Source organism: Mustela lutreola, chromosome X, assembly GCF_030435805.1.
Source record: "Mustela lutreola isolate mMusLut2 chromosome X, mMusLut2.pri, whole genome shotgun sequence".
NCBI classification, from domain to species: domain Eukaryota; kingdom Metazoa; phylum Chordata; class Mammalia; order Carnivora; family Mustelidae; genus Mustela; species Mustela lutreola.
Window position 1 is genome coordinate 36,410,220 of NC_081308.1, and position 16,824 is coordinate 36,427,043.

Genomic DNA, 16,824 nt, shown 5'->3' on the forward strand with positions numbered 1-16,824 from the left:
AAAGACAACACTTTGCCGAAAACCCGAGCTACTGCCAAGGCTCCCAGATCCAAGCCAGCCAGTCTCAGGGTTGGGGGGTGGGGTGGAGTGCTGCCCCGCGGGGTGGGCCCTCCTCCCAGGTCATAGCCTGGCCTCCAAATAGGGGTGGTATGGACCCCATTGGGTGCCACCAACACAGGCCTTCCAGAGGCCCGGCCTTCTTCTCTAGCTGGTGTGCCCACCCTGGCTCGCGATCCTGCCCTGGCACAAGCACCCCGGGATCACCTACTAAGCGCCCCCACCCAAGTCCCAGACACCCCAAATCAAAAGCAGGGGTGTCCTGTACGCTTTAGGAGGCTGACGGGGGGTCAAGTCCCCAAAGGAGGCCTAGTGCTAGGGAAGCTACCCTCCCCCGCTCCCCCCCCCCCCCCAGGACCTCAGCAGGGGTCCCGCCCTTTGCCCGGAGGAGGGAGCTCACGGGTAAGGAAAACTCTTCGGTTCACCTGAAAGAGTTCCCCGAACTTCAGTGAAGAAGCCCGCCCGCTCCCTGCCCCATCACTAGCAGTCGTTCAAACCCGACCGGGGTCAGCGCCAGGCCCTGCGGCCTTGACCTGGGTTCCGCCGACGTGGACCGCGGTCCAGAGCACTTGCACACAGAGCACCGGAAGTACCTGGGAGCGGGTCCAGCCGCGCCAAGCCGCGGTCCCCTTGGCAACCGAGCGCACGCGGCCGGTGCTCCGGGATGAGGGTGTGGTGCCCTCTAGAGGGCACAGGGCCGCAACAGCCGGGGACGGGGTCGACGCTAGGGGGCTCCTCCGCGCGCCGGAGGCAGGCAGGTGCGGGACCTAGGTGGACGCAGTGGCTAGCCGCTTGTTCAAGGTCATAGGGAGAGGCAGATCCGAGCCTTCCCCCGTCGGCCCTTAGGTACTCCGCGGCCGCTCGTAAAAGAAAGAAAACAAAAAGCCCTCGCACACTCACACTCGCCCGGAGCTAATGAGGCTGAAATGAGGGGGCACCTGATTTGTTGAAGACCCTCGGCGGAGCCCCAGAAATGTATTCACCTGGTCCTGTATGTTGGTACAATTTGCAGAAGTGAACGATTTGAGCCTTAATTGGTTAAGGTCGCTCTCTTCTCGCTCTGTCAAACTTCCCCTCTGGTCCTGGAGGGACCGAGGGCCCTTGGGGGCTGGCTAAAAGGAAGTGGAGTTGGGAATAAACTGAGTGTGCCTTTAATGAGAACTGTTTACATATGCAGTTATTACTGGCCCTCCCGGGGTAGGAATGACTTCCGGGAATAATCCCACTGCCCACCTGGCATCATGACACCAGAGCACTACAGCAGCTGGAGCGTGGGAGGAGGAGAAATGAGGTTTGAAATGTGCAGAGCCGGAAGCTGGTCTATGGGAAATTCTTCCAATCACCAAACGCCTAAACTTGTGAGCAGAGCAAAACAGAAATTTGTCCTCCCAAGAATACCATCAATAATGCAGTGAATAGGGTGCCACGGTGACTCAGTGGGTTAAGCCTCTACCTTGGGCTCAGGTCATGGTCCCAGGACCCTAAGATCGAGCCCCACATCAGTCTCTCTGCTCAGCAGGGAGCCTGCTCCTCCTGCCCCCCCCTTGCCTACTTGTGATCTCTCTCTGTCAAATAAATAAATAAAATCGTTTTTTAAAAAAGGAAAGAAAAAGAAAATAAAACATTTAAAAAATAATGCAGTGAATATAATTGCAAACTCCCTGGAAAATGAAATTATTTTTCAGGTATGTCCATATGTAACCAATCGAAACGATTCTGACATGGAAAAATAAACTGTAACAAAATGTTTTTTCAAATCATACCAAAGGAGGAAGGGATAAATTTTGAATAGAGGTAATGTTCGGGTTCTTGGTTTGTTTAATCATCTACTTAATGAAAAGAAGTGAAGTATATGAACACAATGGGAAAATATTTAAATTTCTTGCTCATTTGACCAAAATACTGACATTGACAAAGATAACAGAAATCTTCTAACACCTCGACAAGGCATTGAGGTCAAGTTGGCTGATGAGTATTGTCAGTTCAGGGTATTTAATATTGGTCCCTGAACTTGAATCCTTGATATGCCCTGAAAATGCACAGCTTTTATATAAAAGAAACATGATAGAGGTTTCCCCATATTTGACAGTAGTTCCCCAAATGTATACAGCATTACTAATAACAAATTTAGAAGCCGAAAGTTTTCTAAACTTCCAGTAATGAAAACCAAATTTCCATCAACTACGCCAGAAGAAAAACAGAGTAAGTTATCTTCCTATCCTCTTGCTAGAAAATGATATGACAAAATTATTGTCATACAAAAAGGTGCTCAAAGAGTCTGCAGCCAAAAATTATAGCAGAAAAGCTTGTAGAGGGTTGTCGGGCAGTTAACAAAACTTTATGTCAGTTTTCTGATTCATGTGAGATTTGAGTTGTTTCTCAGGCTTTAAAATGCTATTTGTTGGGGTGCCTGGGTGGCTCAGTGGGTTAAAGCCTCTGGCGTCAGCTCAGATCATGATCCCAGGGTCCTGGGATAGAGCTCCACATGGAGCTCTGCATCAGGCTCTCCGCCCAGCGGGGAGCCTGCTTCCTCTTCTCTCTCTGCTTGCCTCTGCCTGCTTGTGATCTCTGTCTGTCAAATAAATAAATAAAATCTTTAAACAAGGGGCGCCTGGGTGGCTCAGTGGGTTAAGCCGCTGCCTTCGGCTCAGGTCATGATCTCAGAGTCCTGGGATCGAGTCCCGCATCGGGCTCTCTGCTCAGCGGAGAGCCTGCTTCCCTCTCTCTCTCTGCCTGCCTCTCCATCTACTTGTGATTTCTCTCTGTCAAATAAATAAATAAAATCTTTAAAAAAAAAATCTTTAAACAAAAAATAAAAATAAATTTTAAAAAATGCTATTTGTTAGGCCCCTGGCTGGCTCAGCCAGTAGAGCAAGTGACTCTTGATCTCAGGGTCGTGAGTTCCATCCCCACGTTGGGTGTGGAGATTACTTTTTAAAAAATTGCTATGTAGGGGGTGGCTGGGTGGCTCAGTGGGTTAAGCCTCTGCCTTCAGCTCAGGCCATGATCCCAGGGTCCTGGGATTGATCCCCACATCGGGCTCTCTGCTCAGCAGGGAGTCTGCTTCCTCCTCTGTCTCTCTGCCTGCCTCTCTGCCTACTTATGATCTCTCTCTCTCTGTCAAATAAATAAATGAAATAAAATAAAATTGCTATGTAGGGTGCCTGGGTGGCTCAGTTGGTTAAGCATCTGCCTTCTGCTCAGATCATGATCCCAGGGTCCTGGGATTGAGCCCCACATCAGGCTCCCTGCTCAGTGGGGAGCCTGCATCCCTGCTTGTGTTCTCTCTTACTCTCTCTGTCACTATCTGTCGCTCTCTCAAACAAATAAATAAAATCTTTTTAAAAAAACGCTATGTATTGTGTTTTCTTTCTGATGCTAAATAACATCCCTCTCCTACCTAATTCTGTATCCATTCTGTTCTTTTTTCTCTTCAAGGGCTCCCCCAAATCATAAACTCTTCAAACAACCACAAAACCTGGACCCGCCCTCCCACGCATGTGCACACATGCTCATGTACACACACGGGCACGCTCATCTGACATACACAAGAACCAAGATGAACCACAAGCTCACGGAGTGAAAAGAGGCACAAGACCCCTTCCCTAGAGACATTTGTGTGCTTTGGAGAGTTCTTATTGCTATATGGGCGCTGGTGAACATAATTCTGACATCAGACTTCTGCTCCAGAAAATACATAGAATCATAAAATGCCCATTGGTTTGTTAAAAGCTAGATCTGATGAGAACTATTTTTACTCATTAAGCTAATTTTACTAACAAAGCTAATTTTCCTGGGGCGCCTGGCTGGCTTCAATCGGTAGAGCATGGAACTCTTGATTTTGGGGTTTTGAGTTCAATCCCCACGCTAGGTGTAGAGATTGTTGAAAAATAAAAACCTTTTTTTTTTTAAAGCTAATGTTCCTATTGGTTTCCCCAGTGCCTTCCATTCCTTTGATGTCACCCCCAAAGGAATTGCCGAGGACAGCTTTGGGCCATTATTTCGCCATTCCCCTCAAACAGAAGGAGTGTTTTTTTCCCTTCCTCGTTAGCCTCTTGCGTATTTTTAGATTGTCATCATCTGTTATGAAAAGAAAATCAAGCTTATTTTTTATCTAATATTTCATGAGCCAAACTTCTTTTGTTCTACTGACATTTGTAGAAAGAGGTTTCTTAAAAGTCTGCTGCTCGGAGTAAAGCAGCTGTAACCCGCAGAGAAGTACTTTGTCCACTGGAATGTCCAGTAATATCCTCCTTGGTAGGGAGCTTCTAGTCCCATGATGGTTTTTTCCTGTCAGGCTGTACTAGAAGGAAAAACATAAGAGGCATAAGGGTATGCCAGATGGTGAAAAATAGGTTTACGGCACCAAAATAGTGTTGTTTTTATTAAAAACTAGGCTAGTATTGAATGCCAGAAGGTGTGAAACCCAGCTCTGAGTAAGAATCTCCACATTTAGCATTAATCTTGGCCCATCTGAGCCTCCCACCAGGGGAAGCAGAGTGGGCCCACCAGCCTGCCCAGGGGCCTTGCTGCTGGGCTGCCTGCATGGTATGCTGGAGACTCAAAGGAGAGCAGGTGGGCCTGCTTCCTGGGAGGGCCAGCTTGGGCCCCCACCCCTTCCTATCCTCACGCCCACCGCCATCTTGCCGGAAGTTCTCAGCTAGGTCCTCTCTGACTCACCCACTTTCTTTCATATTGGATTCTGAAATCCAAGAACCCACAAGGCTTGAACCTTGACCTACAAGAAGTTCTAGGCTTCTTCAGCATCAACAAAGGTAACAGCTATCTCCAAAAGTGTTCCCAGAACCCTTAGCGGGCCATGTCCCTCAAACACTACATTTGAAGGGAAACCAACATCCAAGAGGGTTGGGCTCCTCACCAGGAAAGTCCTTATTTATTTACCTCCAACACCGTACACTGAGACCGTTAGCTTTTGCTACAAAACAATCCACCACCAAGCTTAGTGCCTTAAGACACTAACTTTTTTTTTTTTTAAAGAGAGAGAGCGATAGAGTGCACAAGCGAGTGGGGAAGGGCAGAAAGAGAGAGCATGAGAATCTTAAGCAGACTCCTCACTGAACACAGAGCCGGGCGCAGGGGGCTTGATCCCAGGACTCTGAGATCACGACCTGAGCCAAAATCAAGAGTCAGATGCCTCACTGACTGAGCCCCTCAGGAGTCCCCCAGCCAGCTCTTGATTTAGCTCTTGAGTCTGTGGACTGGCAATCTGGGCTTAGCTTCACTGATGTCTGTGGTTCATGCCCACATCTACAGTCTCCACCCGAGGGTGGCTGGGGCAGACTGGTGTGGGATGGCCTCAGCCGGTCAGATCGTTTTTCTCCCACATGGTCTCAGCATTTCCCAGCAGGAGAGCCTGGGTCTGTTCATAGGGAGCTGGCTGGGTTGCAGGAGAGCAAACAGAAACAGCAAAAACGCCCAAGGCTTCTGGAGAGATCTGGACCGTGTATGACGTTTGGTATTTGGATTGGTCAGAGCAAGTCCCAAGACCAAGTTCCAGGACTACACTTCTTTTTTTTTTTTTTTTTTTTTAAGCTTTTATTTATTTATTTGACAGAGATCACAACTAGTCAGAGAGGCAGGCTTCGGGGCTCGATCCCAGGATGCTGAGACCATGACCTGAGCCGAAGGCAGAGGCTTTAATTCACTGAGCCACCCAGGCGCCCCCAGGACTACACTTCTTGATGGGAGCAGCTGCTCTGCATTGAGGAGGGTACAGGTAGAGGGAGGGTAATAATTGTTGCCATATGTTTTCCTTAAATATTTTATATGGTGGGGCGCCTGGCTGGCTCAGTCAGTAGAGCATGCAACTCTTCATCTCGGGATTGTGAGTTCAAGCCCCATATTGGGCATGGCACTTACTTAAAAAAAATTTTTTTTGTATTGTGGTAATATATACATAACATCAAAATTGCCCTTTTACAGGGGCGCCTGGATGGCTCAGTGGATTAAAGCCTCTGCCTTTGGTTCAGGTCATGATCCCAGGGTCCTGGGATCAAACCCCACATAGGGCTCCCTACTCAGCAGGGAGCCTGCTTCCTCCTCTCTCTCTGCCTGCCTCTCTGCCTACTTGTGATCTTTGCCTGTCAAATAAACAAATAAAATCTTTTTTAAAAATTGCCCTTTTACTGGGGCGCCTGGGTAGCTCAGTGGGTTAAGCCACTGCCTTCAGCTCAGGTCATGATCTCAGGGTCCTGGGATCGAGTCCCGCATCGGGTTCTCTGCTCAGCAGGGAGCCTGCTTCCCTCTCTCTCTCTCTCTGCCTGCCTCTCTGCCTCCTTGTGATCTCTGCCTGTCAAATAAAAAAATAAATAAAATCTTTTAAAAAAATATTGCCCTTTTACCGATTTTTAGGTATGCGTTCAGTGGCATGAAATACATTCACATTGTGCAACCATCACCATCATCCATTTCCAGAACTTTTAAAAAATAGACTTTAAAAAAATGCTGTCTCTTATTCATTTAGCACTTTTACAGTTAGTGTAGGACCATATCCTTCCACTGCCTCAAAAAAATCCTATGTTCTGCCTGTTAATCCCTCCTTCTCCCCCAGCCTCCTGCAACCGCCATCTTTTCACTGTCTCCATAGTTTTGCTTTTTCCAAAATGTCATATAGTTGGAAGTATACAGTACGTAGCCTTTTCAGATTGGCTTCTTTCACTCAGGAACATGCATCTAAGTTTCCTCCATGTCTTTCTTTACATGGCTTGACAGCTCATTTCTTTTTAGTGCTGAATCACGTTTTACTGTTGTGGATGTACCACTGTTTATCCACTCACCTACGGAAAACATCTTGCTTGCCTCCAAGTTTTGGCAATCATGAACAAACTGACATAAAACATCTGTGTGCAGGTTTTTGTGTGGACATAAGCTTTCAACACCTTTGGGTAAATACCGAGGAACACATTTGCTGTATTATATGGTAAGCCTATGTTTTGTGAGTTTTTTGGGTTTTTTTTTCCTTAACATTTTTTTAAAAGTAGGGGCACCTGGGTGGCTTATTCGGTTAAGTGTCTGCCTTTAGCTCAGGTCATGATTCGAAGGTCTTGGAATTGAGTCCTGCTTCCGGCTCCCTGCTGCTCAGGGAGACTGTTTCTCCCTCTCCCTTGCCTGCTGCTCCCTCTACTTGTACTCTCTCTTTCTCTGTCAAACAAATAAAATCTTAAAGAAAAACATTGGTTTAAAAGTAATTTCTAGGGGCGCCTGGGTGGCTCAGTGGGTTAAAGCCTCTGCCTTTGGCTCAGGTCATGATCCCAGAGTCCTGGGATCGAGCCCCACATCGGGCTCTCTGCTCGGCAGAGAGCCTGCTTCCTCCTCTCTCTCTGCCTGCCTCTCTGCCTACTTGTGATCTCTGTCTGTCAAATAAATAAATAAACAAAATCTTTTAAAAAATAAATAAATAAATAAAAGTGATTTCTATGCCCAATGTGCAGCTCGAACTCACAATCCCAGGATGGAGAGTCGCACACTCTACCATTGAGCCAGCCAGGCCCCCTGCCTATGTTCAGTTTTATAAGAAACTGTCAAACCACTTTCCAAAGTAGCTGTACCATTTTGCATTCCCACCAGCAATGAATGAGCGTTTCTATTGCTCCACATTCTCCACATTCTCACAAGCTTTAGGGGTCATTTGAGTCATCCCAAACTCAAACTCTGCTCAGTGACTGCTCCTTTCCCCCTTCCTCAGCCCCTGGTACCTCTAGTCTACTGTCTGTTTCTATGAGTTCAACTATTCTAGACACTTCCTACAACTGGAATTGTGGCTTTTTGTTGTTGTTGTGGCCATTTTGGAAAACAATCTTTCAGCTACTCTTAGAATGGGAAGATGGACAGGGTTCCAAATTCTTCGTCATCTACTTCCGTGGCACATGCAGGTGAGGCCATCTTTCCCAGAGTCACGTGTCCATGTAATCTCCAAGATGCCTGGTCTCCTAGGCTGTGGTGGTGGAAGATCTTATTCTTCCTGAAGCTCAGGTTTCAACTTGGACTTGGGAATGGTGGTCAGTGCCCCACACAACTTAGCACAGATTTGCTCAGGTCCCTCTCTCTGTCCTCCTCCATTTTATTTTATTTTATTTTATTTTTAAAAAAGATTTTTATTTATTTATTTGACAGAGAGAGATCACAAGTAGGCAGAGAGGCAGGCAGAGAGAGAGGGGGAAGCAGGCTCTCTGCTCAGCAGAGAGCCCGATGCAAGGCTCGATCCCAGGACCCTGGGATCATGACCTGAGCCGAAGGCAGAGGCTTAACTCACTGAGCCACCCAGGCGCTCCTCCTCCCTCATTTTAAAAAGATTTTTTTCATTTATTTGGCAGAGAGAGAGATAGCACAAGCAGGGGGAGCAGCAGGCAGAGGGGGATGCAAGCTCCCCAGCTGAGCAGTGAGCCCCACGCAGGGCTCGATCCCAGAACCCTGGGATCATGACCTGAGCTGAAGGCAAACGCTTAACCGACTGAGCCACCCAGGTGCCTCCCCTGTCTGTCCCTTTTGTGTCAGTTCTCTCACACTCCAAGGAGCAGGCATGATGCTCCTTTTTTTTTTTTTTTTTAAGATTTAAAAAAAAATTTTTTTTAAGATCACAAGTAGGCAGAGAGGCAGGCAGAGAGAGAGAAGGAAGCAGGCTCCCCGCTGAGCAGAGAGCCCTATGTGGGGCTCGATCCCAGGACCCTGAGATTATGACCTGAGCAGAAGGTCATAAGGCTTTAACCCACCTGAGCCACCCAGGCGCCCCAGGCATGATGCTTCTGACAGACCCCAGCTGGCTGGGTTGTGGGAGGAATCAAGAGCCCCTCTAGAGGCCCAGACCAACGGCACTTTCCACATCCATGTGCCTTCTCCGTGAGCTCAGCTAGCGGGCAGCAATGTGGCTGGCCTCTGCTGCCCCAGCGTCCTGGGCACAAAGGGGTGGAGACCCCCAGGGAGGGAGCTACTAAGATGCCTCTCCTTTTCATTGACCTTCAACCCCCCTATGGTAACAGTGTAAACCCCCCAGCATAGGACAGGTGAGGTGGAAGGGAAAAGAGATGTGGAGAAAGGGAGAGAGAGGAAAAGCAGAACGATGGGTGTAGAGTGAGGAATGAACCTTGCTCAGAGAAAGGGGTAGCCTTTGCCTTCAGCTCCTGGGAGGTGATCTCAGCCTGTGGAATGAATGTCTTGTCTGGTGAGAGTGTCTTTGGTTCCAAGGGGGCCTTGGACCACACCAGAGAGTGTAATGATGTGATTTACCATGGGGGCTTTGGGTCACACAGTCTCAGCTATGTCCCCGGGGGTGAGGGGGTGGGGAATCAAGCATGTATGTGACTGAGCTCCAGGAAACACTCTGGACACCGAGGCTCAGGTAAGCTTCCCTGGTTGGTGATACTCCTATGTATTGTCATACATAGTTTCTGGGAGGAGTTAATGCTGTCCATAATGTCACCAGGAGATGAGAATTGGAAGCTCTGTGCTTGGACCTTTCTGGACTGTTGCCATATCTCTTCCCTTAACTTAACTGAATCCGTATCCTCTCGCTGTAATATACTAAAACTGTGAGTATAACAACTTTTAGTGAGTTCTGTGAGTCTTCCTAGCAAATAATCAAACCTGAGGGTGGTCTTGGGGACCCCTGAACTCTGCAGTTGGGGTGAGAAGTGAGGATGGTCTTGTAGACTGTTGCCTAGTTTTACAAGATGGAGAATGCTATCATGTTAATAATAGATACTATCATGTTAATAATAGATACAAAAACAATAGTCGTAACACCCTCAGTCAGTTGGGGCACCAGGATGCTTCTGGACTGTTAAGTTCAATGTAGGGAATACAGGGGGTCAGGAGAAATTTGGTGGACCAAGAGATGGCTGTTATATATGAATTCCGTGTGCCGTCGTGATGTCTGATGTAGCACCGAGCGTTACTTCCAAGGATGTGCCTCACTGGCAGAGAGATTTGGTACAAGTGTGTGAAAATGTCCCCATCACGTCGGGTGACATCAAAGTGGGTGTTAAGGACAGGAAAGTTAAAGCAAAATCCATCATCCTCCATCGAAAGAAGAATCTTCAGTTTCTGCTCAAAGTAACCACAAACTTTGAAAAGCTCTTCCTTTGGCTTGCTTGAAGACTTATTGGAGACTCTGACTTGAAGTTCATGGTCATGGCCATTCTTGCCCCACCAGAGGTGAGGACAGATACAGTTCTGGTAGTGCGGTATGAGGCTGGTAGAGGGCTCCCCTCAGCGTGCCCAGAAACACCATCTTCCCATGTGCTGGATAGCTCCATCCTTCTGTGGCTGGTGTACCATGTCATGGTGCCCACGCCAACCACAGGTTGGCTGCTCTCTATGCACATGAGACCATGTGCATATGAGACCATCTTTAAGTGCCTAATAGGAAGAACATTTGATATCAAAATCCATTTGCAACATAATAAGAAATGTCAACATTTCATCTGTCCACTAAAGGAAGAGCTGCCAGATTCTTTAAATAGAATTCCAACTGTTGCACAATTTTTTTTTAAAGATTTTATTTATTTATCAGAGAGAGAGAGGAGCGAGAGCGAGCACAGGCAGACAGAATGGCCGGCAGAGGCAGAGGGAGAAGCAGGCTCCCTGTGGAGCAAGGAGCCCAATGTGGGACTCGATCCCAGGACGCTGGGATCATGACCTGAGCCGAAGGCAGTCACTTAACCAACTGAGCCACCCAAGTGTCCCTGTTGCACAATTTTGAACGGATGATTAAAAAAATGTCAATTGCTTACCTATGCTAACAAAGTTTTTCCTTGATGGTGACCATCAAGCTTTCAAGTGTTAACAACCCAAAAGTCTAGATCGGGGATTATGTGTGGCTGCTTCAAGCATTAAACCTCATATAAAAAGTTACATTGATGAAAGCAAACTGCGGTAGACTGATAAAAGGCCACCAGTCCCTCCCATGCTCCTTTGCACTGCTCAGTAGGTCCTCCCACATCTTCCTCCCATCCGGGGCCTGCTGCTCCTTCACCCACACACCCACCCACCCGAGAGTCTGGGCTGGCCTTGTAACCTGCTTCGGCCAATAGAAAGAGGTGGAAGTGACGGGTCGCCCGCAGTTAAGTCAGGAAGCTTGAGGCTTCTGCCTTGATTCCCTTGGAAGGTTTGGGTTGCCATGTAAGAGTCCATCTAGCCTACTAGAACATGCGAAGCCATGGAGGAGAGGAGATCTGAGGTGTCCTAGTCCACAGCCAGACATGCAAACGCAGCCATCTTGGATCTTCTCGCCTAGCTGACCCTCCCTCTTGAATGAGTCCAGTCGAGACCCTCAGAGGAAGTGTCCGGCCAAACCAGCACAATCATGACAAAACATGGACTATCGCCAGCACACTTGGGGTGGCTCGTTACACGGCAAAAGCTAACTAAAACACAAGCTCAATTCATCATTAAAAAAATGAAAGGAGGGGCGCCTGGGTGGCTCAGTGGGTTAAGCCGCTGCCTTCGGCTCAGGTCATGATCTCGGGGTCCTGGGATCGAGTCCCACATCGGGCTCTCTGCTCGGCGGGGAGCCTGCTTCCCGCTCTCTCTCTCTCTCTCTGCAAGTCTCTCTACCTACCTGTGATCTCTCTCTGTCAAATAAATAAATAAAATCTTAAAAAAAAAAAAAATGAAAGGATAGGAGCGCCTGGGTGACTTAGTCTATTAAACCTCTGACTCTTGATTTTGGCTCAGGCCATGATCTCAGGGTGGTGGAATCGAGCCCCGCCTCCGGCTCCGCATTCAGCCTGGAATCCGCTTGAGATCTCCTCTCTCCCTCTCCGTAGGCCCCTCCCCCTGCTCTCTCTCTAAATACATAAATAAATCTTTTTCTTTCTTTCTTTCTTTTTTAAAAAAGATTTTATTTATTTATTTATTTATTTGACAGAGAGAGATCACAAGTAGGCAGAGAGGCAGGCAGAGAGGGGGGGGAGCAGGCTCCCTGCTGAGCAGAGAGCCCGATGTGGGGCTCGATCCCAGGACCCTGAGATCATGACCTGAGCCGAAAGAAGAGGCTTTAACCCACTGAGCGACCCAGGCGCCCCTAAATACATAAATAAATCTTAAAAAAAAAAATTATAAGAACAGAAGGGGTTAAGTGGGTAGGGAGAGAAATGAAACAAAATTGACCCTACCTTGATAACTGTTGTTGAAGCTGAGGATTTATTACCGACTCATCTTTTTTTTTTTTTTTTAATATGTGTGAAATTTTCCAAAGTATAAAGGAGAAAATGAAGGAGGAGAGCTGTGACGACTGTATTAGGAAACTGCATATGCACACTGGACATTTAACACCATTTATGACAGTTTACATTTCATTTTCTTTACATGATTACATAATCGCACAATGAAATCATTTTTTCCCCCACCAGGCCCCATTTCGACTCTCCAAATACTCTCCAGTTCACCCCTGAAAGTCATTGGGATATTATATAATATATATTTTTTGGGTGTCTCATGAGGTGAGCAAGGATGAGGAACCTGGTCTGACCCCATATCCAACAACCTCGCGGAAGGCAGCTGGCGTCCCCAACAGGGCTCCAACAAGGCAGGCGCTCCAGCAGGGCGGGGCTCCAACGCGGCAGGCACCCCTGCCCTCCCTCCACCGCATCCTTTCCAGAGTGGGAGGAGCCGATGAGAGGTCCGCCTCCCGGCCCGCCCTCTCGGCTCTCCGGCCCGCCCTCCTGCCCAAGGTCTGGGTCGGGTAGTGACTGTGCCCGGGCCCGCCTGCCCGTTGGCACGCGCCCCGTCCTCGGGGTGGGGGTGAGGATCCTGGGAGGGGCCGGAAAAGGCGGGCCACCCTGAATTACGAACCGCTCCAAACCATCCGGGGAGGAGCCAAAAGCTTTTCTTAGACCGACGCGGCAGTTCTCCCATCCCCTCCCGCATCCTTCCGAGGGGACGGGTGGCAGGTGCGCCGCTCTGGGCTTCCAGCCCTGGGACGCCCCGGCTTTGGGGAGCGGGGAAACTCTGCCCCTCTGAGTCACACTCTCCGGGCGACCCTCGACGGCTGTACACGCGCGCGCAGCCCCGAAGTGAAGGTGACGGGGCGCGGCGTCGAGGGCCGGGGCGGGACCAGTGCTGTCCCCAGCGAGGCTCCAGGCAGCCGGGGAGGTGGGGGGCCCGGCTTGGGCCCAGCAGTGAGCGCCCCCCCCCGAGGCCGTATGGAGCCCAACTTTTCCACCGCCTTTTGGATCCCGTCCCGCTTATGAACGACGTTTGGAATGACAGATGCGGGCTCTCGGGCCTCGAAGCCACGGTCCCAGGAAGTCCTCTTTCCTTGCAAGGGCGCCCAGACCCCACGGCGCGAGCGGAGAGGGAGGAAGGGAAGGAGGCGGGAGAAACGGGGTGCGGGGTGGGGGGGAGGTAGGCAGCGGGGAAGGAGGGAGAGGAATTGCATTGGCCGGTCGCATCCGCAGCGGATGATCGGGGCGGGGTGGGGGGGAAGCCTCCCCCCGGACCCAGCGCTCCGCTTCCCCACGCCAGGCTGCAGACCACGGAGCCCACAGCACGCGGACCAGAACATAAACAAGGCTATTTTATTACTTCCTTTCTATTTATTTATCTATTTACTTATTTTGCTCACTAATTAATAAATAAACTCCTGCACCGGGAAAAAAAATGCAAGCAAGCAGAATCCAAACATCCTCTTGGTTGCCATTTGGTTATGTAAGAAGGAAGAATTAAGGCTATTTGGCGGTAAAGAATTCCTCCAATGCCACGCTCCAAATCAGAGCCCCTGCAAGGCCTTAAATCAAAGGGGAAAGCGGGCACCAGCAGCAAGCAGGGAAAGTGGGGCAGAGTTCAGCCGGCAGCTCACGTAATGCTCCTGCTCCTAAGGGGACGATTGTCACATGTCGCAGAATCAGGCCCAGCTGAAAGCGACCAGTCCTCCGCACCACCTCCTAGTACCACCCCCGCCTCCCCATTCACTTTCTGAGCAGTGCCAGGGCTCCCAGGCCCCCATCCCTATCCACCGTGGCCAGGGTGCTGGGGGGCAGGAATACGAGCCTACCGGTGTCCTCTCATCCAGGGGTTTAGGATTGGGAGGGAGAAAGTGTCTATGTAGAGCCAGAGGCCATGGGTGTAAACAGGGGAGCTGTGGGAGGGAGCAGCCCTTGAGAAGAAAAGGCCAAGGGAAGGAGGGAGAGAGAGCAATGAAGGAAGGGGGAGACTGAGCATGTAAAATGCAGCTAGCACTGAGAGAGGCAGGCTGCAGGCATTCTGCTTATGCTCCCTGCTGCCTTCTGAGGCCCACTGCAGCAGCACAACCCCCACCCCACAAACACACACGGTCTTTGGTAACAATAATCCCTGTCTTCTGGTTCACCAGGCACCTGTGAATTATAACCTTCTGAAATGCAGTGAGCTCGAAACTTTTGTTGCTTGGACTCAGTGGGCTTCTAAATAATACGCCTTTCAATCAAAGCTTCCTTTCTCTCTCTTTTTTTTTTTTTTTAAAGATTTTATTTATTTATTTGACAGAGAGAGATCACAAGTAGATGGAGAGGCAGGCAGAGAGAGAGAAGGAAGCAGGCTCCCTGCTGGGCAGAGAGCCCGATGCGGGACTCGATCCCAGGACCCTGAGACCATGACCTGAGCAGAAGGCAGCGGCTTTAACCCACTGAGCCACCCAGGTGCCCGCTTCCTTTCTCATTTTACTTTAAAAACATATTTTTTTAAAAAGATTTTATTTATTTCTTTGACAGACAGAGATCACAAGTAGGCAGAGAGGCAGGCAGAGAGAGAGGGGGGAAGCAGGCTCCTCGCTGAGCAGAGAGCCCGATGCAGGCTCCATCCCAGGACTCTGGGATCATGACCAGAGCTGAAGGCAGAGGCTTTAACCCACTGAGCCACCCAGGTGCCCCTAAAACATATATTTTTTTAAGATTTTATTTATTTATTTGACAGAGGGAGAGAGAGAGCACAGGTAGGGGGAGCAGCAGGCAGAGGGAGTGGGAGAAGCAGGCTCCCACTGAGCTGGGACCTGGACATGGGAGATTGGGAGCTGGACAAGTCAAAAGCCCAGCTCCTGGTTAAGTTTGCCAACACCACTGCCGAACTCGGATAAACTCGCTGCAAGAGAAGTCAGTAACTCCAGAGATGAGGGAGTTTGGAAGAGAGAAAGGGAGAAATTTATCTCGGTTGCTGGCAACTGGGGGCTGGAGGCAGGCTCAAGTGACCTCCCCACCTGCAAGATGGAAACTCGTTTATAAAGAGAGTTCTGGGGCACAAGTTCGAGAGACAGCGAGCAGGGAGCACGTGATCCCGCGTAGGGGTCGGCCAGTGCTCAGCCCACAATCCTGGGCCAGGAAGGGGACACGTGTGGGGTGTGGCCTTCTAGGCATTCCGTTGGTATCAGGACTTTCCTAGTCTGGTGGTTGGAATGTTCAAGTCATTGCAAAACATCTTCGTCAATGCCTCAAGAAAGTGCGATAAGAAATAAGCACAATGGGTTTTAGTTAGAGCCTGAGTTAAACGGCTTGTCTATTTCTGGTTTAATTGTTAGGGTCTATAGTTGAGCCACAGGGCTCCCTGACAAAACGCCATGTACCCACCATTATAGTATCACACAGACTAACTGCGGTGCCGAAAACCTCCTCTGCGCTCTGCCTATTTTTCCCTCCCCTCTAAGCTCTGGCAACCACCGATCCTTTCACTGTCTCCATAGTTTCGTCTTTTCCAGAATGTCATAGAGTTGGAGTCATGCCGAATGTAGCCTTCTCAGACTGGCTTCCTTCACTTAGTAATTCAATTTTTTTTATTAGTTTCAGAGGTAGAATTTAGTGATTCATCTGTTGTATAGACCAGCCAGTGCTCATCTCATCAATGATGCCCATCCCCCAGGGACCCCATCCTCCCCCTCCCCCCAATTCGCTTCAATGGTAGACATTTCCTGTTTACATTTTCCCACCCTTTCTCTCCTTTAGTGGACACGCTACATCATACCTTCCAACTGAGGGAAAAAGCTTATTTGGGGCCTCTCAATAAATTGGAATCAAATGTTTTTGCTTTGGGAAAAGGGAAAATGATGGCGACTAAATCCTGGAACCTAGAAATCCCAGCATTTCTCATTGTAGTCATGGTCCAACCGGTCTAAAGCGTTCTCTGACTTCATTTTCTAGAGCAGGGATGTTTAAAGCCTGGGGAACACATGTTCTGAATGGTGCCTGCTTCACCCAAGGACTGGACATACCCATGAGCCTGGCATCCATGGAACCGTCCCTAAGGGCTGCCTCTCCTCACTCTGGGTGGCATGGTCCCATCTGCAGTAAGCAGAAGCCAATCATGTTCTGCTTCGAGGCAAAACCATGAGGGCCTGTTTCAGGAGCACTTGCAAAGACTCCTTGCCCTCTTTCTCTGGAAGTCAAGAGCAACGTCAACACTCTGTACCATTCTCCCATCACCTATAATAATGGCAGCAATAGCAGTGGCCATTTATGGAGTGCTAATTATATACCAGGTGCCTTGCTAAGTACTTCATACACATTTATTTAATCCTCCCAACCTAATGAGGTCGTATCCCCCATTTTATAACCGAAGAAGCTGAGTCACAGGAAAATTGTTACATGCTCTAGGTCACACAGCTTAGAAGTGGTCTACCCAGGGTTTGAGTCCAGAAAGTATAGTTGCAGGGTTCAACCGTGAACCACCGCATAGTGATGGGGGAAGATATTAGTTATATGTTGCTGTATAACAAATGACTCCAAAACTCAGTGGCTTAAAATAATTGGACAGTTATCATGGCACGCAATTCCTGAGGGCCAGGGA